This window comes from Anabas testudineus, chromosome 23, assembly GCF_900324465.2.
Source record: "Anabas testudineus chromosome 23, fAnaTes1.2, whole genome shotgun sequence".
NCBI classification, from domain to species: Eukaryota; Metazoa; Chordata; class Actinopteri; order Anabantiformes; family Anabantidae; genus Anabas; species Anabas testudineus.
In genome coordinates, this window is record NC_046631.1 from 5530547 (window position 1) to 5557143 (window position 26597).

Consider the following 26597-nt stretch of genomic DNA (forward strand, 5'->3'; position numbering starts at 1 on the left):
AAAGTCAAGATCCGGGTTCCTTAAAGGATAACCCTAACCCTAAAGAATAATATACTTTGCAAGCTACTAATTACATCTCACTACAAGCTGCCTTGGAGGAGGAATTCTGACCGGTTAATAAAAGCTACTTAGGAAAAAGTAGTTCAAACTACTAAAAATTATCAAACTGACAATGTGCATGCGATTCAAAATAAGTACAAAACACCACATGCGACAAACAGAAAATACCCTAATACAGATGTCAGTTTTGGTTTTATATTGAATGTCCATCAGTCAGAGACCTGCCTTCTAGTGTCCATTAGAAACTATAGCCCCATATTTTTCACAGGTAAGCTCAAAATCCAGCTTCTTGACATACTCTGATACCTAAACAAAAAAATGTCATCTTTGTTTGTAGTTTTAGTAGGTAACTACTGAAAAATGGCAAAAAAAATAATTTAACTAGATGAAAAACAAATATGAAATTGCCAAATATAAACCCCCAACAACTGATAACACAGAGGACAATTATGCATATCAAACCAAGAAAAGCTAGAGCCGCTGAAGCCCAGATTGCAATCAATTGAGCAACAATGTCTTCTTTCATTTACTGTACTTTTAATTTCTAACAGCAAGCTGTTGTGGTTTCATCTTGCAAAACCTACACTGTGTCACTTTAAAGACCAACTTTCTGGTTCAACTTTCACCTACATGGATCACGCGTGCCCCCTTTTTTCTGTGCAGTCAATATTCTTAGCAACATATTGTGTGCTTCTGTGTGGTTTTACTTCCAAATATGGTGGCTTACATATTATAGCTCGACTCTTGACTTGTTTACAACCACTGTGATCCTTTTACTACTTGTGTTTCTTGCCCTGACATACTTTGTTGTAGTGATGTCTCCATGTTCCCAGATTTTAGTAATTACTTATCAAAACCAATTGAAATGATGGCCGAGCATACCCCCACATGCTACGATCAAATTAGCCTTTACGGTACTGTGTAACTCAAAGCCTTCACGACAATGTTGTAATCTCCACATAATAATAAATAGCATGTGTTTAATTTATCTTTCAAAAATGACAAATCCATTTTGGAAAGGAAGTTCTAGTTTGATACTTTCTAAACTTGTGTGCTGCTCTGATAAAAACAAATTACCCTCTTAGTAGCATTCTTCAATCCTGTGTTTTTTTTTCCACAGTCAGCACGATAACCTTGCTAAACTTTGAGCACACTGTCATCTGTCATATATTTAGACTATGACTCACTGTTCTTTTAATATCTTCTCCTCTCTGGGTCCTGCAAATGGATGAGAGTTTTGCACTGTTCATCACACTTTAGGCTGCATTACATCTGAATGTATTATGACCTCCCCTCCTCTGCTGGGACACAGCTGAAAACACCTGCACTTCACCGACGACTGTTTATGCGTCCTTAAACCTCATGCCTGAAGCTAAGTCACACTTAAATTGCAATAAAAACATTACCCCAACATGCCATATCCATCATCTGATACTCACAGCTTTTCAGCAGGTTTCAGCACACAGATGTTCAATTTGAACTGCAAACATATCATCTTTAGTCTCATTTTTGTGGCAGTCTAAATGAATTCCAACTTCAGCAGATTTCAAAGTCTTACTTGGAGCTCTTTAAAGTTAACCACTAAAATAAGATGATGCATTCTTATTTGTCAGTTGTTGATCCAAATTAGCAAATTAAATAACTGCCTGAGAAGAGTTGGCATAGCAGTTGGCTTAAAAGTGCTATAAACGCCGTCCTACTTTTAAATGTTGGTTTGAAGAGGGACATTTGCATTAGGAGTCGGATTCCTGCTGCCCCAGTTGCAGATAATACTGCAAAAAGGCAACTTATTTGTGAAACACCAGGACAATTCCTCTCATGTCTTTGAATTTTAAAAGGCTTGTGTCCCTTTTAAAAGTGCACTTTCAAATGCCATACCCACAATCCAGCAGAATTGGAGAAAAAGCATTCCAAAAAGTACAAATCCCACACAAAATAGGGATGTTTGTACAGCATCAAAAGGCTACTGCTCACTGGCGGTGCTCCATATGACCAAATATGGAAAGAAAAAATGCTGCCTTTTCCCGTAACCAAACTGGGAAAAAGAAAAAAAAAAGGGAAGGTTTTCTTGCATGCTGTGTGCACAGCGAGATAGAGCTCTCACACTCACTACGCAGTGGCCACAGAGCTGGCTGCTTCTCAAAACAGCATGACTGATGGTGATGTTGGACCTGCCGTGACACTGCAGTGAGCACCGTCGAGCACATACGCGCTCACCTGCATGACTCGGGAGTCATGACAGAGAGGCGCACTGATCTTTTCACTTCACAGCCATTTTGTTTTAAAACACACACACACACACAGACACACAAAAGCTTTCTTTACTTTCACATATGAGCTCTATACTGGAGTCTCAGCAGTGCACTTTGTGTCGGAGCCCCCCCTGGAAGGGAACATTCCTTTTGCTGAAAAAGCAGCCGTCTCAAACGCCACAGTCCTCTGCTTAAGTTAGAAATGGTTTGTTTATCTGGTCCCCCTCGCTATATGGAGTGGCTCTGACATTCCACCACTGCCATGCTGCAAAAAATGTTTTTATGCGGGCATGTTATTTCACAAGAAACAAATGATCTGGGACATAGCTTGAAGTTTGTGTGAGCTGCATAGCTTGGACGAAGACTTCTGGAAGATGAAAAAAAAAAACAACAACTTTGCAGCCAGCCCAGAACAAAGCAGTAAATAAAAAGACTTGAGCTTCTGTTTTCACAAAACTGTTCAGCTCAACAAGTTTCTCAACCTTTCTCTTCCATTTTAACAGATTTATGTTTTGAAAAGGCTTTTTCGCTTTCTTGTCAAAACTATTTTTAGTATAAAGTATATTCATAATTCAAAATCTGGGTGCAGTTAAAACATGCAGACCTAGTTATTACTAGTTCATAGTAGCACACGTGCAGATACCTATCACTGGATCTGCAACTGAATAACACTAAAAACGTGATGATACAAGTTCTGGATTGTCTTTGATGTCCAAGCCGATTTATGGATGTTATTTGGTTTTCTCTTTTTTTGGGTTGCACTGCTCAATGTCCATGTCTGTAAAACATCAAAGCTGTAATTTCAAGCATAAAGTTACTCGTAGCTGCACCTCCTTAAAGTGAAGACATAACCTGTTGGTAAAAGAGTTGCTACCACTAGCATCATGACATTATTTCAGTGTTAAAAACATTAAATAACTCATTTGAAGAATGGAGTCTTTGCATTACATAAACAAGCCACCCTGTTTCTTTCTTCTCCTGTTTGCTCAGGATCCAGGCAGTTTTAGTTTTCACCACTGCAGCCCTCTTATGTAAGCATCCCCTTGAAAAAAACAACATCAGATATTCTGCTGCAAATATCAAGAATGTCAAATAATCTCAATAAATATGCACCCCTCCACTTGACATGCGATATTAAGAGTCTGTTGCGTAAATCCACAAGGACATTACAGTCAAGCCTTCATCTCTGAGATCAAACATGATTTCAAAATATACATGATATAAAGGGGGCTGCATCAAAATTAGACTATAATGGTCTCAGAGAAGACAGGGAAATATTGATAAATAAATCAAGGACATAAGGACATCATCAAGACTGTTAGTATCGTAGGGTCCACTGTGACATCTTTTAGGTTAACTAAATGGGATTGTGAATAAGTAATGACAGACAGCTGCTAAATGAAAGCAAAGAAAGAGGAGCTGATAGCAACCTCAATGAATTAAAAATCCTTATTAATTTTAAAACAGTAATAAATAATGCCATCGAAGTGCTGTAATTTCACAATTTTAAATTCAAAACAATATAAGGAAGCTCTGGTACAATTGTACTGTAATGATCTGCCACATTGTGCCACATTTTGCCACATTTAATAATGTTAGTACTTGTGATAACAAGTTGACAACTCTGGCTTTCCCCCTCATTTTAAGCTCAAATACTATTTTTAGACTGAACACAAGAACATGTGCTTTGTCATGAATCCCATTGTCATCTTTCTCGTGTCCATTTCCAGGGGAGAGGCAGCCTCATTTTGTTCCTTCAGGACAGTGTGTCTTGACACCTGCCTTCTGTCTCAGTAAATGAGGCCCGAGCAGGAGTCTGTGTCTCCTCAACAGAGCATTAATCTGCTACTAGTGAGCTGACCAGGGATATATAGTGGGTTTAGTCTAAGCACTGCTACTGCCTACAACAGAGCTAAGAACAGTTTATCCAGCTGATGGCAATAAAAAAATAGGATGAAACAAACAGGAACCTTCAGTATGATCTTATGATCATACATATATATATAGATATATTAGATATATAATATATCTGATGGAGAGGGCCTTAATGAAAATTTGTAACTTGTACCATTTTTATAAGTCACTAGGGATAGGCACCAAAGCTCAGTGACTAAAATGTAAACGTATGCATCGTTAGCATGACCCACAGGAGCCCACAGCTTTTGGTACACGGGTAATAACATGACATGCTGGAAACATTAAGAAGGACATAAAAATGTATTTCTCATAAAGCTTAAGAGGTTCCTGATGTGATGTGTCTCGTGCAAAAAACAGGAAGGAAAATTGTTCTGCTGAACATTTTGACATACTTCCTATAAAAGTCATATTTCAGTCACAGTGGCCGTGTGGCGCTCTGTGGCTGTAGAGCAATTATACTTTGGTGGAAGGAGAGAAAATCGGAAGGATAAAAACAATGAACAGAAAAGGCAGAGTGATTTATGTGGCAGAGAAAAACCACACCAAGAGAGGGTGTCTTCCCCATCATACCTTACGAGGAAACATACATGAGGGTAGAGTGAGGCTAAAAAGCTTGATGCAATGCCCCCACACCCTGAGAGCCTGTCGAAAAACACGTAAACTGTGTGCAAATGCTGCACGAGGTTGCCTTTTTTCCTGCACGCCCTATCTGGAAAACACAATGAAAATCACATCCACAGAGAACATATTTATTTAAGTCCCTCCAATATGTCAAATCTTTATCTTTCTTGCCTTGTTTTAACAAGCAAGTCAGTAAATCGAGCGGCGGAATGCCAATTTCTTGAAGTGTGCTTCCAGGTTTTCCAAGGGTATTAAATGACAAGGTATTTTTCAAAATAAGGGGCTGCATTCCTGGAGCAAGATAGGAGGAGATTAAGGAACGGGTGGTGTTGTGGGTGGGATGGCGAGCGAGCAAGATGACCTGACCCAGAGGGTCTATTACTCACAGTGGATTGTGGAGAGGTGGCGTGATCCCCTGACAGTGCTTTCAGTTCAGTGTTACAAGGAGGAATCTGATGGTTTCTTCAGGGAACGCACAGACAAGAAACACGCTCAATATACACAGTCAGAAAAAGGAATGTTAATAGAGAGCCTTTCTACTGAGACAGTGAGGCATGTTCTGTTTTAGTCCTAAGACTCTCACTCTCTTTTTCTCTAACTCTAGGCATTCGTGTGGCCCTGACATGCTCTCAGTGAACTGATGTGAGGCCAAGCTTTGACGTGCTGGGACTCTTCAGCCAGGTGTTGAAACTAAAAGACGTCTCTAAGCAGAAGCACATTTGATAATTGGGCTTTAGTTGCCATGGCAGTGACTAAGAGAAGATAACTGGTATGGTATCAACAGGAATAATTTGCACTGTCTATCACTATTAGTCTACCTTATAGTTACCTTAATCTGCAGAATCTACATTTACGTTTCGAGTTTCTCAGCGTTTAAATACTAGCCCTATGTTGGTCTCCCTGTTTCCTGGGGGAAACAGCTTTTTTGATGCATTAGCTGCAAAAAGTTGTCTCTCTTCATTTGGTGATTTTGTTTAATAGTACTTTTTTCCTAAAACACTGCTGATGACAGTGATACTAAATAAAACCTGTTCGGACCACAAAACCAACACAGTGCACTTATAGATCCTATAAAGGGGATGGTAGAGTTGAGAGGAGCGGTAGAGCTTAGTGATGATTACCTGTTTGTCATTCTGAGCACAACATTTCAAATTACACATAATATTCTAACCTAGTATTCACATCAATTGCTAAAAAGTGAGGCTTTTAGGCCTAACAAATACTTGAAAAGCACTTTTCATAAAACGTTTAAAATGATGGTATTTTTGAATATTATAGTGCATTCTTTTCTTTTCTCACATCAGCTAGCAATATTTTAATTCCCTGTCTTTTGTGCATTGCTTTGTACAATTCTGCATTATATCACTACCCTCTACAGTCAGCACAAACTGGTACTGTGGTGTCATATTAACACAATTTTCAATATTACTTCTACTACACGTCCAGCAGTTGTGCAGCACTCATTCTTCTACGTATTTCTTTGAGATTGATTATTGCACGGAACTTCATGAATTTCACACTTTCTCTACTCTCAACTATGAGGTGGTATAAATTGAGGATGTAAAGAGCACACGGAAGGCAATTGTTATAAGAAGGATAGGTATGTATTCGTAATATAAAAAGAAATAGCACAGCTCTTGACAAAGGACTGCAGAAGTCAGCACAAAACTCAGCAGGTTAAACTAGCCTTAATATCAATTCATCTACTCTGGCTGACAGATATCATGACAAGAACTAGAAATGTGGAGCTCTTTTATTTAGGCAAAGATGAAATCCCAACAAACATCATCCTCCTGTGGAAAACGTGGCATTTTTTTCTATCTTTCAGTGATTTGTAGTATCAATTACAAGATATTACAGCATAAGCATTGGTTTTGAATCAGTGAATGCACATTATGAGTGAGAGAAAGCTCCAACAAGGCCACTTCAGAACAGTCCAATGTTTTGTTCTTAGCCATTTTTAGCCTCGAAGTTCAATCTCAGGCTAGGTTTATTAATCTGCAGGTAAACGCCACTGTAGGTAACGTATATCCCCCATACTCTCTTTGCTTCTTGTATGTTTGTGCTGTGTTCATTGCAAAAGTGACCACCAGTGCAAACACTAGAGATCTTCATACATGCAGAGCAGCCTTGAACGTGTCCTTCATGAGAGTTACCCCATGTCTGTTTCCATTTCTTCTCTCTTTCTGTGGTTATGTGACTTTGGGATCCATTGCCAGAAATTCCAGGAAACCCTAGAGCTTCATGAGACATAACAAAGCTCTCTCTCTTCCTCTGTCTTTGTATCTTTCATTGTAGATTACATTAGGTTTCTCTTTATGCCTTCTACAGGCCTAGAGGTTGTGCTGCTCCTTCTCCCTGGAAGCTACAAGCCATTTTATTCAGTGGCTGATTGACTTATATCCATCCATACAATTTAAATACTTGCGTTTCTTACTTTTGATGCCGGCGCTAATTCCCGGCCACAGACTATTTAGACCACGGAAGACGCAATCATCCTTGAATGCCATTAGTATGATGTGGCATTTACCACTAAATTGAGGATGAAATTCAGCTTTAGAGGTTAATATATGTGCAGTATTTAAGCCTCCTAATTCCTAAATTTATTAGAATAACACATATCTCAGACAGCCATGAAATTGTAAATAATTGAGCGGGGCTCTTAGGAGGTTTCTCTGGTTGTTCACTTGAGGTTGCTATAAGCTTTTTTTTTTTTTTTTAGCCGATGGCAAAACTGGAAATGAGATTTGGTTCACAAAGCAGCAGGGCTAAATGGAAATAAATCCAAACCACAGTCAATAACTAATCTGTCCATAGGGGGTTCACCCATCTCCTAACCCTAAAAAAAGGTCTCCTCCACCTGGGCCAGTTCTGCTCTCAAATATGCAGTCGAATGTCTGAACCACCTCATACGAACTGACACGCACCTACAGGCATACCTATTCACCCTCACCCACCACCCACCTTGTGTTTATGTTTGGAGCTTGAGTGACTGGTATTTCATTTCGGCCTGCCCAGAGCCCTTTTACACAGTTTGGCTTGGCTGGCGTATCATTACTGGTCATTAAGTCTAACCTGAACTAATAGGGGCCCATTTTCCAAGGTGGTCTCCCAGGTGGCTGTCACAGTACTGAGTCGCACTGCGGGCCTCAGGGCTTGACTCGGGCACACCACGTCTCATGAAAAATCTGCTGAGACACAAGCCAGACTCCATCATACATGAGATGCAGACTCTTTTCCAACAAGAACCCATTGTTCTGGGGGGGCGTCTGGGTGTTTTGTTTCTCGTTAGGCAAGGTCTAATGAAGCCTGCCAGAATGGGCATACATCACCAAATCCCTTTTACACACTATTTGTACCTTCTTCACCAACCCAACTAATGCAATGATCCATTAACTATTAATATCATTATATGCCAATTAAATTGCTAATACTAATAATAATACTACCGATTCCTACAAGCAATATAATGAACTTTCCACAAACTTTGCAGTTGTCACTTTGTATTGAATAATACAAGAATGGTCTGTGCTATTCAATAGCTTAAGGCGTTAATCATTTTTCTAGTATAGAGCTTTAAAACTGTTTTTATTTGGTATGTAAAACATAAGTAGAATATAATGAAAATAATGAAAAATCAACATAATTTGCCTGAGCCTAAGGCAATAGATTTTTAATACCAGCAAAAGACTAAAATCCAAAGAGATCTAAAGACTGGAAAGAGTGGCAATACCTCAAAATGGAGAAGATGGAACCATCAATATCTGATGTATGAAAATTGAAAGTATTCTTATTTTGACTGTCTAATCAATTAATCAACTAATCATTTCAGCTGTATATGAAATATATCATTTAAACATAAAGCACTCAGATGTTTCAGCTTGGCTGTCCTCCGCATAACATGTGTCATCATTAATCAGAAGAGAAGGAGCCATTAGTCTAAATGCGGGGACAATTAATCCATGCTCACACTCCATTAGATGTCATGCTCAATTTGTGCAGAGAACTGTGTACTGGGTAAATAGGGAGAGACGATGGGACACACAGCTATTATTCCTGAATAGCAAAGTATCTCAGGGGCTGTTTCTGTTGAAGTGCTAATGTGCATCTCCAAAAAAGCTTTCATCTATACTAGTCAGCACACACAAAGTTCAAGTGGAGATTACAACTTAAATTGAAAGATGAATGAAATGAATTACTGCCTTGATTAAATAACTGTACTCACATGTTTTCTCACGTAGGAAATTTCTGAACTGTCTGATCAAAGGACAATTGCATGCATATGTATCTCAGTCATAAAAATGTGACTGGACTTCAGCATTAAAGCCAAACCATAAGCTCCCAACAAGGTTAAACTGCAGTAGGGCATATAGTATGAATCAGCCCTTAGTTTAATAAGTACCATTTGGCTGTCACCTTGGCAGTCATAGAGCTGCTCTATTACAGTAAAGCCCCTCCAGTACATAGCTGGGGTTATTCAATAAAATCCTGACTGAGTGTTTCTCCCAATCACCACTGGCAGAACTCTGATGAAGTAAAGAGCTCTCCTATGCCAGCCTCTGTCCCTGTGGAGCACTGTCTGATTAAAATGGTTTTCTGAGGCCATATTTTTGTTCTCCTTGTCCCCTTGCCAGACTCAAGTTAGAGAACAGAAAGGAAAAATTGACAAATTACCTAATGCATACTGAAATGAATTCACAAAAATAAGATCTAATCTGAAAAAGGTAGATATGTAGATTTGTTTAATTTCTATTGTTTTTGAGAAATCATTGGTATCCAAGACTCAAAGACAAAGAAGGAGAACACTGAAAGTATTCCCTAACGTCCTTTATATTTGTTACTCAGCCATCCTGTCCTTTTGATCTTCAGCCTTAATCACTTTCACCCACCCCCACTACCACCACTTATCTTAACCCCTCCCAACAGGACACTGACATATGAAGTGGAAAAAAATGGCTACAGCACAGTGACCCACTAGAGTCGGCTTTCTTACTCTCCGATCCTCTCGCCTTGCTTGTAATACATTCCTGAGAAATCCTCGGAGGCTCATATGTAAATGCCTGAGTATGCTTCTGATTAGGAGGCACAAAGAGTACACTCTATAAATGCACTCTTAAACAATTACCACTGCTCCCGACTGCTGCCATGACACAGACCTCAGACTGTGCTGCTGCCTGACTAGTTTATTCAGGTGGGAAAGATGGATGTAGACCATTTACAGTAATGTGCCTTGCTATTAGACCGGTTTGACTTAAGATACCAGACTACCAAACATGATGAACTACCATAATTGTCTTACTTGCTGAAACAAGTCAACTACTTTATGAAATGATTAAGTGACTAATAGAAGATTTGCCACTCTGTCTTTGATTGTCGAAGAATAATTCAAAGCTTTTGTAATCAATATTTTAACATCAACAATAGATCAAATAATGTGAGCGGTGGTGCTTGTAGGGATAAACCCATAGAGAATTATCTTCTGACTTCAGTTTAGCTGTGCAGAGCATTTTATCATCTTTAAGCTCTCTGTTTTGATTTTTCTGCAGGCAAGTCTACTGTCTAGCCTCACTTATCTCATCAGTCCTGGTTCCAAATAAATACGTTATCTTTGACCAGTTAAAGTTCATACACATCGTACCGCACTGAGATTTTACACCACAATTTTACACTGCCTTAAAATACATGTTCAAATAGTCAGATTTTGGAATAAAAGAACACTCTCAACTTAGAAGCTCTTCCAAATAGAATTACAGTGGACGTCTGACTCATGTAAATACCCATGTAAGGACACAGTGATTGTTTTATGTGTATGAGGTAAGATCTCACTTCCATCATTACCACATACAAGCCTGAACTCGCTCTTGCCAGTCCCCACCCTCACGATGGCTAGCATCCAACATGGACTTACCAAGCTGTCTTTCACAGTTACCATCCACACTTCACCTCTCTAGCCACAAGCTTAAATCCTGCAGGCCTATAACTGACCTACACACTGGCCTGTCTGTTTCCCCCCCATGCAAGTCATAGAGCAGTTAACCTTGCTGACTGTGTAAACACATGATCTCACTGGTCATGTGTTTACACTCAATGGTATTTTTCACACATGCCACTGGGATTTACATCACTTCATTATTGCCGTGGTCCCTTAATTCCCCATTACCTCAAAATATGGGACTTTTAAAAGGTGATTTGACAGCCTCTTGATTAGCTGTGTTTGTTTAGTTCTAGGACTTAACGGGATGAACATGAGAGGCTGAGAGGAGTGGAGTGGAGAGGTGAAGAGAGGACAGAGTGAGATTGGAAAGCTGGCAAAGACACAAAGTAGGATAAAGTGAGAATGAATGTTATAGTAGCCATTTCTTTTTGGAAAAAAGGGGCTTAAGTAGAATAGATTGGTATTAAAGGGAAGGAGCAAGGTGAAGGGAAAGTTAAGTTAGCTGTTAGGAGAGAGACAAGTAAGGTGGTTTCTCTGCCACAGATACACACTGTTCACGTCTGAGATCCCAGTGGGAGGACGCCAAAAGGAAAACACAAGGCCAATCAGGCTAACAGAGACATTTCCTGTGCTTGTTTTATCAAACGAGAAGAAGCGCAAAGGCTAAATGCCCCTCTCAACAGTGTTGTACACTTCTCCGAATAACCCGCTTTGGGGAATGAAGGCAGAACATGCATCTTTGTAGGGTGACATCAGAAGCGCTGCTTAGGAGCACTGACCTCACTCTCGCACAATCAATCATCCACAAAAAACCCATGAAATGTAGACCACGTGAGCAAGGGAGGAGGTTTTACCTTTAAAGATATAAAGCAAGACTGCCTCATAAATTAAATCCTCACCTTCAAAAAAAAACAAGATTTTGTTAGGGGAAAAGGCATACAATAGTCTTTTTTTATAGCTATGAAACTTCTGGCAGAGCTAGGCATCTGGCAGCTAGCAGATGGCAGACCAATATGCCAATTACCAACACCGACATGCCGTGCTGCCTATTACACAATCTGGCCTTGAGTGATAGCACTTTAAAGTCAGAAAACGACACGAGTGAGAGGCTGATCTAACAAACCCTCTTCATCAGAGTGTGACTAAAGCCCAGAGGAATTCATACACAGGTCTTTCATGCCCACATGACTGCTTTAGTCAGGAGAATCAAAGTTTGGGAAATAGTTTAGAAAGTAAGGAGTAAAGATAGTGATCTGAAGAAAGGAACATTGTGTAATTCTTTATGTGGATGTGTGGCTTGAAAATAGCTATGTAAATGTGGTTTGCTTAAATAAGACTTAATTTGGCGCTCAATTTATTATAGGTCAGGGTATGGGACGACTGCAAGAGAAGAAAAAAATGAGAGTGTGCATTTACCATCACCCGAGAGACAACCAGAGTCTAATTGTGCAGTGAACAAACACCCGAACATCCAAGAGCAGCATAGATATTTCCCTACAGAAATGTTCCATGTCAGCTTGGCTGTATAATGAGGAACAACAAACAGAGTAAAAAGCTAAATTACACACAGAAACATTTCATGGCATGAGAGGTTTTTCTTCTTAAAATGGCAAATAACAGGAATTTAAAGTTTACATATCACAAACATCTGCAAAACTCGTACTGTATATTTTCCAGGACCTAAATAAACATCTAGGGTTTCATGCCCTCGTGTGACTTCACAAGCAATTAAGCAGCACTACCAGTTTTTGCCTACCACTTGCTGACTGCCGTTGCTCAGTGAAAGAATTAAGAATTCTTTTCCAACCCGAGATCTGCCAGTCCATCCAAGTTCACCATATTATACAACTTAGTGTGCGGTTCTGGATGCAGCACATTGAAATTACATGTTATCAAATTCAAAGGCAAGGGGGAGCAGAGAGAGTATGCTGTGGGGCTTAAGTCCAGGACTAGAGTCCCATGAGCGCTAGCTGCATGTCAGTCACAATCATTTCAAATTAACAGAAACCTGTCCCACTCCTGCTGTTGTCCAGAAGACACAAACATAAAACCTAAGCTAATTTTATTCCAAGCAAGTGGTGAACACCATGATGACAAGGACCCTGCTGATAAAAGTGAAAGCTCTCATTTTGTTTGTGGTTCTGCAGCCATGGCAGGGCTCTACATGCCAAACTATATTCCTACTCAAAAAACTCTGCATAAAATTAAGTCAAAGGGCAAGAGGTCTAGTGCACAGGAAACATGCTTGACATAGTTTCACTGGTCAATTGTGAGAAGAAACCAGAAAATAGCTCTGGCACCTGCTCTGCAGAAACAATGTATGTTTGGACTGACATGTCAGCATGCAATCACTGGAAACTGTACCACATTTGGAAAATGTCAACACTGAACACAGTATAGGTAAACATTTATTAAAAATGGAAAAGAATGGTTTAATCATTTGTGATACAAAAATGTCTTTGCCAGTTTCCATTCTATTTCAATTCAGTTTGCCATTTGGTTGGCTGCTTTAGCTCAGTGTTGGTAAGAAACTATTGCCTTGCAAGGAAACTTTGGATTCTTGCTTTGGAACTTGATACTGTGCTGGATTATGAGATGGGATTCATGAATGTGCCACACTTTAGCAGATGTTAATGATGAGAGTAAGGCACAATAATGAATTGATCCAAAATTAAACTTCAAACGGGTGTATGCAAAAAGAGAGGGGGAAGGAGAGGGGACTGGTGTACAGTAACTAGAAGCCTTCACAGTACTGTGTAGTCCAGAGCCAGACTCCGGAAATGCATGGCAGTGTTCCCTACATCCTGTCGGCCCAGCCCTAACCCTGGCCCTTGCTCTTGCCCTACAGTGCCAAACCCCTGTTATCACTCTGTGCAATTATCTCCAGATTCCTCTGCAGCCATATTATATTGTGCCAATTATAAAATTCCCTTGTAAGTACTCCACAAAACACTACATATATTTAGTGTACAGCCGTTTGTATGTTTCAGCCTAGATATAGCTGAGTGAGTGTAAGCATGTAGATATGCATGCAAAAACATAGAAAAAAAATCTGGAGCAATAATTTCCAACCATGAGTACTTTTGTGGTTGATTTAAACTGTAGATACATTTATAAAGCCAACTGTACCACCTCAATGCAAAGGATATGACTGGGTGTGAATCCTAGTTATCAGGTGCAACTTTAAAGAATTAAAGGTAATTTGAAAAGTAGAATAAATGTAATGGATGTGTAGTTGATAGCCTAAAAGTAACATATGAGTGGTTGGAATAGCATGCTAAAAGTGGTTGACAAAGCTAAACATAATGAATAGACGGTTGAAATAGCTAATAGGTGGATAATGGTTGAAATTGGTAGCCAAGAGAAATGGGTAAATGGCTGAATGCTAAGTAAAAGTGACATAGAACTTGTAGAAAGTAACTGATAATTGTTCAACCCATTAGTTATGAGTAATAATAGTCCGCTAAAATGCAAACTTCACCATAAACAGACATAAACCCAGAGATTCTGACTGCACCTAATAATAAATGCAACTTATCAGATTCAGTTTAATAGAACATTGTTATACTGTCTTTGGCCCAAAAGTATTGAAAAAAGAAAGAAAAGAACCTGAGATCTACTACCTGCAGCTCCATCCCTTTACCCTCTTCTATTTTCCATGTTCCCACTTCACACATACTACTATGTAATAAAGCCAAGATCAAAAGACTCGCTGCCCAACTCCAGTACAATGACAATTGAAGAGAGCCTCTTGCCTCAAGGGTGGTGGGACTGTAAAGAATGTGATACTTTGAAATGATGAGAAGTGGATTCATCAGTGAGTGAGAAGGCCTGCCTTCTGCAATCTTGCCCTATGGGCTTTGTCTGCAGGAGAGGTTGGATGTGTTTGAGGTTCAGACACCAAAGGGCAATTACCTTCTGTATCCCAGCATGATCTCATGGTCAAGTTTGATGTTTGAGGGGCATGTGGTGTGCTGGTAGCTGCAGAGTTTGGGGCCCATCCTTGGCTACAGCCAACTCTGTAGGCTTTCCACATGTCAGAATTCAAAAGGTTCATCCACATTGTGCTGCTATGGTTTAAGAAACCAGCCTTTCTTTAAGGTGTGGGTCACAGCACTGAAAGATCAGCCACTGACAACGCACATCAGCCCTAAAAAGCTGGTTCAGGCTTTAGTTTGTGCCATGTCGGCTGCTGTGGCCGGGTTGGGAGACACCTCCCTCCCCTTCATACTTTGCTCGATAACAATCTGAAGGAGTGTGCGCGCAGCCAGGAGTGGTCATATGCTTTTCTTTGTGTAGTCGCACGATCAAGCAAACTTTTCCATCGCGGCGACAGAGCTGGACCAACACACAAAGCTGTTCGAGCTCGCAAGCGTGACTTCACTTTCCCTTTAGTTTAACTATTGGAGTGGAAAGTGCACAAAAGAGGGAGCGGCTTGAAGCCAAGAGATTGTGAAAAAGTATGAGCAGTGAAAACCCATGATGCGATACTAACCATCCACCCAGCATCTAATAACTGCAGCGATTCTCACTCGCTGGTCAGTGCGTCGTCAACTTTCTCCCTAGGACCGTCTATGAAGTAGTAAGAGCTCTGTATGGAGGCAGTTCAAAGTTTTATGCGCTTACCTGTGGATCCTAACGGGACCGAGTAGCTCTTGAGTCGAGTGAGAGAGGAGAGGGAGCGAGTCTGCAGTCGGTCCTCCACTACATTGAGTGATAAAAGCATAGGACACCCGCTCCAAGCCCCTCCCTGCAAGACATAATAGCACATCTACTCTGTGGCTGAGTCTCCAGCCTGCACATTACACACCAAGCTGCTGTTCAGGCTGCACTTACAAAAAAAAAGCATTTGCAAAATACAAAATGAACAATAAACTATTAATAAACTAATAAAATAAAATATGTCAACTGGGGGAAGAACTTCTGCAACAGGCCTAATAGCTGAAGTGCCTTTAGGCATAACATGCAGTTTTGGTCACACCTCAGGGACATGATTCAGTGATCATATGAAAAGTACCTCTTACACAAAAAAAGGACATTAGCTATACTTTTTTTTATTTTAAAGCAGTGCAACACAACCCAGTATATAGAACCATTTGCCTTTCATATGACTATTATACTGTAACTAAGTCACAGACCACTTGATTTTCCCCCAAAAAATAAGCTACATACATATTAAAAACCACACAAGCTATTATAACTTCATTCTGTGAGCCCAAATACAGCATATAGCATATCATTTTATCTGCATGCTCACAATGACAGTGCTAGCATATATTTAATGTAATGTAAATAATAGTTACGGTTGTAGTTTTGCAGGAATTTGATAAAAGTTTGACAAAAGTGATTACAGTTCATTCTGACGTGCACTACACGGCATGGCAAACAATCTCAAACTAATCTTAACATATAGCTGCTACAGTACATTAATGTGCAACTCCAGGATATTAGAAACATTGACATCATGTTTACAAACCATTTTATTTACCATTTATTCGGTGAATTGTTAATATCACACTGTAACAAAAACAATCGTAATTCCCCAAAACTTGGGACGCTGTGTAAGATCTACATTAAAACAGAATGCAATCATTGAAAATGCTATAATTTCTTTTTTGTCCTGCTGAAATATGCAAGGCCTGAAAATGTTGCATATGCTGCTCTAAAACCTCAATATATCTTTCAGCATGGATGGTGCCATTCTAGCTGTGCAAGCTGCCCATTCCCGAGACACTAATGCACCCCCAATTATTCTGAAATTGTTTGACAATTTGAAGACACGGCTTTTCACAGTTTGGTGAACTTCTTTTATCGTTCCTTCTGAAAGACTCTGACTCTCTAAGATGCTCTTTTTTATACCCAATTATATTACAGACCTCTTGCCAATTAATATAATTAGTTTGCTCATCAATAAAAGCTTTGGCCCTGAATTTACTTTGAGCATCAGTTCTTTGATATGATCACGCATCAAGCACCAATTTCTCCATGAATAGGTAAAGTGTACTAATAAAAGTGTGGTGACATGCTTGATTGCCTCAACCAAATGCAGCCATGCCATTTGTACTGTACTTCAGCAGTTTTTCTAATGCGGGGAGTTAGAGAGGTAATACAATAGCCCCAGTGTTCCACTTTCTACTATAAAACAGCAGCATGGAGACAGTGTCCCGCTTTGTGTTCCCATTTAAAACAATGATGCTGAGTACAAAGAATGAACTTAAGAGCATTAGGCCACTGGTGCAGAAATGAGCACCATATGCACTGGTGTTCTTATGTGGTGGTTTAAGATAAAGTGAATAAATACAATCTGCTGATTGCGTGGATGTGCAAATGGAGTTGTGTGCATGTGGCTGCTTCATGTGCATGGAGGCAGACAAAGAGAATGGATGGGGGTTTAGAGGTCTATTCCGCTCAACAAATCTCAAAATTTGTTTATCCCCATTCCTTTGAAAAATAATGCATTCTAACATAAACCTGTCATTCTTAATCCGAGTTTTATTGCTGCTTGGTCTGCAATAAAGGCCCTCTTGGCCTCAGAAACCTCCTCTTCACTTCTGGACAGAATTCGATTGCCAAAAGTGATGCCGAAGCTGGGGCATGTTTAGAGTTAGCATAATGCCTCATGCTTTATGGTCACTTGCTATATTTACACCATGAGCTCAGGTGTTTACCTCATCTACACACTTCAGTTTATGCTCAGGACTGCGGTCCTGTGTTAGTATTTCTGTGATTTAGCAATTGAAATCTGTGACTGTAAAAAACCCTTTTAAAAACCAAATGGATGTTCAATCACATAAGTCTTAACCAGATTAGTGCCAGCAGAGGTAGCGCTTAACATATGGATACTTGTCCATGTTTATCTGATCAAAAACCAAGTAGGAAACATTATGGCTCGTGGCTGTTTTGCTTTCTGTGAGCTGTTTGCAGATGCTGTCAGAGATGCACAGAACTTTGGAGCCCCAGGCCAGAGTGATTCATATTGCAAAACTACCTGGCATGTCACCCTTCAACATGTTACATCAGATGAAACACCTCAGATCCAATTCTAAAGGTTTTAACACCACATAGCTTTTACCAAACCTTTGACATTTTCCCATTTCATCATATTGTTTTAAACAGATGAAAGACTATGTTGCCATCTTGCTTGAAACTGACATTAGAGGTGAGGAAAGGATTTGATTTCAAAGTTGTATTCTGTTGTAGAAAAGCGGTGTAAGTAATGATGAAAGTTCAATGTCATTTTCCAAAGCAAACATATCCATGACAACAAAAGAAAACCTGGGACCTAGTCAGACGTCTACTTGAAATGGATTATCACACACTGAAACTTTCCTCTGTGTATGTATGATAGATGACGGACATGTAGGATGTCTCAGTGGCTCAGCTGGTCGATGTGCATACCAAATACTTACAGCATCCTGGGTAAAATCCAGAACTTTTATTATTCTGACCTCTCTACACTTTCTTTCTATGTCTCTCTATTGTATACTGTCAACCACAAAATGTCAACAAAGGATAGATACCCGCAGCAGCAAACGTGAATTATATCCCTGGTGCGTGGACTACTGACCTGCCATGGACAAACAATAAGTATCATGAAAACATGGAAAACTCCAGCACTACACCTCCACCAAAGATTTTGAGTATTCTGATCTGATAAAACAGTGCTTGTTTGAACAAGCTTTTCGATGAATAGGTACTGCGTAAGTGATCCAGACAAATGCTTTCTGAAAGAGTCACACTAGCAGCTTCAGTGGTGCTTTGAGCTAAAGGCTAATGTCAGCAGTAAAACATGCTCTCAACAACAAAGTTAAGATGCTTATGTGAATAATGTATAATGTTTACATAGTCCACTAGTCATATGTACAAGTATTGCCACTGTTTGCAATTTCCTGTTGTTCTGCATGAACTAGTCTAACCTGATAAAACACAGTCACAGTTTTTCAAGAGTTCCTTGAAGACACAAACATACAATGTGATGGTGGAAAAAGGAAAGGCCACAGTGGTCTAATAACTTGCTGAACCAACTCTGGCAACAACAATCTCAAACAAGTACTTGCTGTAGCTGTGGATTAGATCTACACAATGTCCAGAAGGAATTTTGGATCACTCTCCCTCACAGCATTACTTTACCTCAGCCATATTCTTAGTATATGCAGTGTAAATGGCTCTCTTGGGGTCATTCTATAGCATCTCTGTTAGGCTCAGTTGTGGGCTCTGACTGGTCTGACTGTTTCCAAAGCCATTCTGTAGTACTTACTGTAAATGTTTAGGGTCAATGTTAGGGTCAGCCAGACTTCTTCTGAATTCAGCTTGCAGACAGAATTCATTCTCCCCTCCACCATGACAAGAACTTTAGGCCCAGAGGCAGCATACTGCCACCATACTTTGCTGATTGTACCCTCTTTACACCATTGATCACAGTGCAAAAGTAACTTACATGACATCTGGACATTCCCAGTTAATGTGCTTGTTGGCTTAGTGTCCTCTCATTGTGCTGAGTCCTCTGAATCCCTTGCATGGCATATTGTCCATTACATAAATGAATTAATAATGATCAACACATAGCATGCAGGAGGCTCAGGGAGAGATCAAAAGCCTTGCTATGACCCACCTAGCTCAATAATTATTCTTTCACATGTTGAGGGGCCCTGGGAGGTGTCCCAGGGGGACTCCCCCACAGAGGTTATAAGTCTAATCAAAGCAAGCACAGAAACCCCTTGTTTGTGGACTTTTTATAAAATGTTGAATCAAGTCAGGAGAATATGAATTTGTCAGAAAAGTGGCTCAGTGCATTTAAGAACGTGGTTTAAAGGTACGAACTCCGTCGTGTCGGGTTTCATAATATCAAAGTATTGTAACTCTAAACTGAATTCCCAAGAGGTGATGTAGAACATAAAGCTACACTTAGTATGAAAAGAAATGCTTTTACATTCTTCTGTTACTCTGGAAAAGATCAAATCTGCCTCTTTTTTTTAAGGTCAGTGGAAAAAACTCAAGACCAAAATTCTCCACTGGCATTCATCTAATGTCCGTAAATGGTTGTTTCTTTAACATTGCCAGTGGCTAGTTTCATGCTGTATTTCTTGCAAAACATTACTCATCATTATGTGAGAATGTATGTACTGTTTTATAAATCGTAAGCGGCAACAGAAAAATATCACAATTTCCTCTTAATAGGAGTATCTCGGCCACAGTACATAAGATGTAATGTCAGGAAATATGTAGAAACCTGCTTTTAATACAAGGTTAAGAAACTGAGATCAGTAAGAGCTTAGATATCTAGAGCAGTGATTCATGAATGCCAAAAAGAATACACATTATACCACTTTTAAGATCTCTACACTGGATTCCTGTAGCCGCCAGGTTCAAATGACTGACCCTTGCCTACATAGTGGTCAGCTCAACAGCACCGGCTTAACTGAACTCCCTCATCCTGGTCTACAATCCCTCTCACTCACTGCGCTTTGCAAGCTAACAACGTCTTGTGGTCCCCTCACCTCACCTCAAAAGATCCCAGGCAAAACTTTTCAGCTCTGTGGTTCCACGATGGTGGAACGATCTACCCACCACTGCATGCTCAGCTGCTTCACTCTCAATTTTCAAAAACTTGCAAAAAATCTTTTCTCTTCCTGCACTTATACCCCATGAAACTGAAACGGCTCTAACTAGATCACTTTACTTTAAAGTTAGTCTCTTTGGCTTAGATATTTGCTTGCTTTGTACCTCTCTCACTTTTTATAAGCCTCTGCCAAGTAACTAAATATAAATGTAAACGTATGACTTAATAATACTGTATACAGGTTCCTCTGAATCTTACCACCACCACATCAACTAACAAACAAAAAAACAAAACAAAACATACATATCTGTGTCTGGATGGATCTCACCATCAAGTCTTTGGTTGATACTTGAGAGGCAATTCAAAGCCTATCCAAGACATTTCATGTTGAGCCAATTGACCTTAAAACAATATTAGCAATTTATGGCACATTGAGGGCCTCTATGGTTTACTATATGCTTGTATCAGTCTAATCTGCACTGACATGCATAAGACAGCAGCAGACAATAAAGCTTTGAAATAATTTTCTTCTTGGGAGTCAAATGTGGGGCAAATATAATGTAACATTGTGTGGGATGTTTGATATTACCACAGAAATCCCATCTGTGAACAATCACAACAAGGCCATCTGTTCAGCATAAACAATGCAAAATGACATGAGGAAGATATGGTGAAGGAAATTGTATTTGTTTCATTTGTATATTTTGTAGATACTGTACATATATTGCACATGTGGGCATTCTGCTGCCTCCAAGTCAAACACTAAAACTCTACCAGTTAAATATGCAGCAGGGTAAAAGTGTGATCATCTTGCCAGCCATTCCTTCAAGCTTCTGCAACCATTTTTTCATGCATTAGTAAATGATGAATGGATGAATAGAGGGTGATGCTTGGACAGCCCCTGGTGGAGATTATGATAAAGTGAACATTATAAGCAGGAGTCTGATCCCTTCTTTGTTATGATGTCACCATCCTGACCTATACTGCCACCAACAGTTCACAATGTAAAGTAGATTAGATCCTTTGTAAAATACCAGTCTGCGTATTATTCGTATTATTATTTTAATCTTTAAAACACAACAAAGAAAAAGGACAAAAGAGGCCACAACAGCAGCAAAAGGGTCGCAGAAAATGTGTGTATTATTTTCACTGTACTTACACTGCAGTGCACATGTTACCGTGAATGGACCAGGTCTCAAAAGCCGTTAATGTGAAACATCTGACCAATTTCTATTTCATTTCTCCAACACTGAAAGACTGTGACTCAACAAAATGAAACAGGCCACAGCAGAGGTTTGTTGAAATTGAAAGGGATGTGGCAGAGCTGGGTCAGTTGAATAAAAATTCAGATTCCTTTTTGGAGTCAAAGTAATACAATCTGAACACACAGGCATGTACATATATATACTGTATATTCACTTCTCAAAGATATCATGTTTATCATACTCTAAAGAGATATAATAGAAAAACAGGCACTTCTTCTACTTTAACTCCAGTTAACTCCAACTGAGAATGTTTAATTATTTTATTTTAAGTTTTCTGATGGCACTGATCATACACACACCCCTACAGGTATTTCACAGCTGTTTGTATCCTCAAAAATATATTTCTGGCATTTCAAACTGCATTATAGATTCATGATTGTAAAATGTTGTATATTAGTAATGTGTGGGAGCTATTGTACACACTATTGAGGAGAGGACACAAACTGACAACCTTGACCCACATACAATATGACTCATTAACTGCAGTACCTTATTCCACATTATCGTCCAGATGCATCAACAAGTCTTGGGATCTCTAATGCCCTTATTTTTAAATGTAATTTCCAAGGTCTCAGTCCATTAAACAGCAGTAAATGCTTGTTTGCTGTGTAGTTTTAGGAGATCTGTTTTTAATAGCACTGAATAAGCATTAACTGTACGCCGAACTAAACACTGACATTGACTACAGTGTAGGTTTGGTTCATATAAGGTGAAACAGTACTTGCATTAATTTACATTTATGTGACACTTTTATTCAAAATGATGGACAGTACAGGTGAATTAAACACTCAAGGACATCTTTTCTAATGCACACCTTCAAACGGCCCAGTGATTTGGCATGAAAGTGAAACTTTACATTACTGATAACAACCATTTTGAATTTCTTGTTTCCAGAGAGAAACACTGTAATGTAAGGCACTTAAAATGCCAAGCAATAAGCTTCTCCCTCAAATATAAAAATGTGCTTTTATGAGGAAAAAAGTAGACTAAGCTGCTGCCTCTAGCCTTACTTCCTCTTTCTTCATGGAGTTTCGATTTTGTCTCGCTTGCTGCAGGTTCGGCCTCTTATGAACCTCCTGTTCCAACATCTTCTGAAATTGGGAACAGGATCTGTGGGTCAGTAACTAAAAATCGTCGATGCAGGTTGTTTTTGTATTTTATTTCATTTCTCTTTGCAGTCTTCAAGTGTGGTGTGGATGTGTTGCAGGCAAATACAGCATGAATACAGAATATCTTTTATTGTGCATCCTTTGTGGATTAGACTAGATCACAAAGTCTGTGGAATACAATCTGACATGATGCGCTGCTTTCATACCAATCTCTGCAATTTCCTGTGAGTTCATGCAGTGCATACACGATCATAATTTCACTTTGGTGTAGTTAGAGACGTAAATAGATCTAATCTTGGAAGGAAGATTAAGATGAGAGTGTAGCATTTGATCTTCAAAGGGCTGAAGTTATCTTGGGTAAAGTACAAGTCTGTTTAGCTTTCATAAAAATTCTGACACCGAGTTAAACTTCTGTTCATTTCCATTACAAAGACAAGCACCTCTTTTTCATTCTTGGCCACCATCATCTCAATATCGTAGCGCTCATCATCCACCGTGTCAGTCTTTCAGTGCAAATCCTTACAGAGCTCCTATGAACAGAACAGACCCAGGCTTCTTTAAACCACTATGGAAAAAATCGAAATGAAAAGAAACAAAGGAACGGCAATAAAAAGCCATGGCTTTAAATTCTCACTCCGCCGTCAACTAGACAGGTGGTGAAGTGTCTTTCAAAGTGGATTTTTAGAAGGAAAAATATACAGCTGAGCGAGAGATGCTGTTTATCTGAGAAACACACATGAAACAGCAGTGACAAAAGAAATGTCTGCTTGATATTACAAACATGTAAACCTCCTCTAAACCATTCTGGACATGAGGACACAAGGACCGAGGCACACAATGCCTCCAGAAACATGTGTAGAGCAGTAAACTGGCTGGCTATTCAGAGTCTATCATGGGCTCTTGGTTGTGTGAAATAATATTCGACAGCTGACTGACAGTGATGATAAAGCACAAAAGCAAATGTGGTATTCTACAGAGAACAATAGAGGAACCACAACGGGCCAACAAAGACACAAGATAGACCGCTGCGACTCATTCGCTGCTGAATCCATTGCTAGATTTACCAGCTGTAATCTTCAACAACAATCTGCAACATTTTTTTTTTGTGCTTTCCTTACGGTGCAGTAGTTCTGTACCTGCACTTAAAGTCAGACTTCGAGTGCACTTTATTTCTGCCTGTTTAATCTTCACTTTTTGTTCAACAGCTAGCAAGACCTCAGCCCTTCTTAAAAGCTTGTCATGTCGATTACCCATGTATTAAGTTTGTAGTGCATAGTGGAGACAGTGAACACTATTTATTTAGTACACAGTGGCTGGCACACGCCTCCATTAGACTTGTGATACTAGAGGCTGCAGAGTGGATTACCCTTCAGCAAAAACTTGCAGGCATGTATCCCAGTACAGATAGGTTATTTGGATATGACAAGATAATGCACTGCAAACAGGCGCCTGAACCGGCGCAGTAATGTTTTTTTTTTTTCTTTTCCTTACAGCACTGAACTGTCACAACATTGTAGATAATTGCAAACAAGAATCCCCCTGGACTTAAGTTGCTATAAGGACCTTTTTATCCCCAAAACCTCTAAACAGCAGGCAGTGTGTCAGAGCCTATTGCCAGGCCCGTTGGCAGGAGTATGCACACACACACACACACACACACACACACACACACACAGCTCCACAAACTTACATTGTTACTGAGTTTTTAAACTCAAAGGCTCCTGTGCGCCAACCAAATGTAACTGTAATAATTTAACTCTCAGACTGCCATTACTTTTACTTTGTCTTAAATTCGGTAGGTTATTTAATAGAACTCTAATTTGGAGCATATGTTTTTCCCTCTGCTTAGGATTGCTTCTTCAGGAGCAGTCCTGGTTTCTCTGTGTTAGGAGAATGTACACTTTATTGGGAAGCTGAACATTGCCTGTTTCACTGTTAACACTGAATGGGTGTGAATGTTATCATGTAACTCTTTACACTCATACTCTACAGAAAACTCTTGCTAACTTGTGTGCAGTACAGTATAATCTACTTCACTTCATATTTGCTGACAGGTAGATTATCTAACTTCAAGTTAGTAACAGTAATGGATATTAAAATGCCAATGCTCAAGAAAAAGAGAAGACAAAACCACATGTAGATAAGCAAAATCATTAAAATAACTCTTAATTCAATGTGCTTTAGCAGTAAAACTCAAAAATTAAGACTAAAGTTTTGTTCTAACATGTCACGTGTCAAGGCGGAGGAAAACAGACCAACATATCAGGAGCAAGCAAATCATTTCCCAACTGTGATCAATAACGAGGACATTATTAAAGAGATGACTGACTGAAATGCACAAGAGACTGACAGACAGGTTGTCCTTGTTTAAGAGCCAACACATTGCAATACGGAATTGGCTGGCCTACATTCACAGCTGTGGCATATCATACTGAGCACCATATGGCATTTATTACAAGATCATGAGATTAGATTATGTGTTATTAGATTACATGTGAAATATTTGCATTGTGAATAATAATAATAAAAAAAAAAAACCCACTGAGACATAATTTCAAGTTTGACCCATAAATGGTTACGAGCAGATCTGATTTAACACACATCGCAGTGACTGAAGGAGCCGTTAGTTGAGGCAGCACTGATTAAAACAATGTAATTGTATTAAAGACCATACTGGTCTCCTCTCCTACACGCTGACCCAAGCCCCACTGTCCTATGATTTGTTCAGAAAATGCTATTACAGTTACTTCTTAGAGTCTCAGCTCAGGACAAAACCAGCTGACCCCATCTCGCTCATCTCACACAGAGATGAGGGTACCTGAGAGGAAGACGAAAGTTCATCCTGAGGGTTAATAGGGTCCTTGGATGAAATCATGTGTATGATACAAACTGAAAAAAAAGAAGTGAAGACGGTTTTAAAAAAGATCTTTTGATTTCCTTGCGCTTTCATTTCCTTTCCATCTTTCCTACATGTGTGGCCAATTGCCCTTCAGATGTTTTGAAGGAGAACATTAACTTGCAGGAGATAAGATTTCATGCTGTAATTGAGGCTTAGGGAACATAATAGTGTCTTAGGCACAGTGTCTGCTGCACCAAAGACCGGCACGAGGCAGTAGTGTAAAGAGGCCGTCTTTCTTAATGTCACCAGTGCGACATTACATGTGGGGATTGAACTTGTGACCTTCAGTGTGACACATCGTTTTGCTGGCTCAGGTGGCCTTATTAGCTCCCCAGAGCTAAAGCGCATAGGTGCGAACACACACATACACACACACATACACACACACACACGGGGCGAGCGAAGGTATCTCAGGTTGCAAATGAATAAGAATCAGAAGGACGGGAGGGGAATGAAGTCAATGCACCATTTTATAGGCAAACGATCTGACACCAATAAAACGCAGCTTTAGTGGGAGAAATTCTCTTAAAATATGAACGAGGATATGAGCTGTGACCTCCAGGAAGATGTAGAGAGGTACTGCTAACACCAGATGCACGCCCAGCATAAAGTACAATCACATGTACAGAAGCAGTCAGGCAAGTGAGAAGAGGTTTGAGTTAATTGTATTCATACATCTTATTGCTAAAGATACTCGCTAGACAATTAACGGAACAATATCAACCAAATGCTATTTGGCTTTTATTATTAGAAAACCACTTGAAACATAAAAAGAACGCCCTCAAACAATAATTGAGTTCAGTTTAATAACACTTCATTACCCCATAACCCACTTTAGAGAGGCTATTTCTGTTTAGGGGTTAGTGTTAAACTACAGAAAAACAGACTGAATTATGAGATAAATTAAAATTGCCTTTAATCTATTATAATTATTTCTAGCTTTTATAACATGTCATTATCTGAATTGGGTTGCACTTGTT

General features: G+C 39.5%; 1 protein-coding gene across 4 annotated transcripts in view; it reads right to left on the bottom strand.

Moving 5' to 3' along the window:
* cald1a (caldesmon 1a) overlaps nucleotides 1-15528 on the bottom strand; it is a 46347-nt gene extending 30819 nt beyond the window's left edge. For all 4 annotated transcript variants that reach the window (XR_003298927.2, XM_026362563.2, XM_026362562.2 and 1 more), the window contains exon 1: nucleotides 15412-15528. The gene's annotated coding sequence lies outside the window, so the exon portion shown is untranslated. The remainder of the gene's footprint in view (nucleotides 1-15411) is intronic.
* Nucleotides 15529-26597: the final 11069 nt, after the last annotated feature.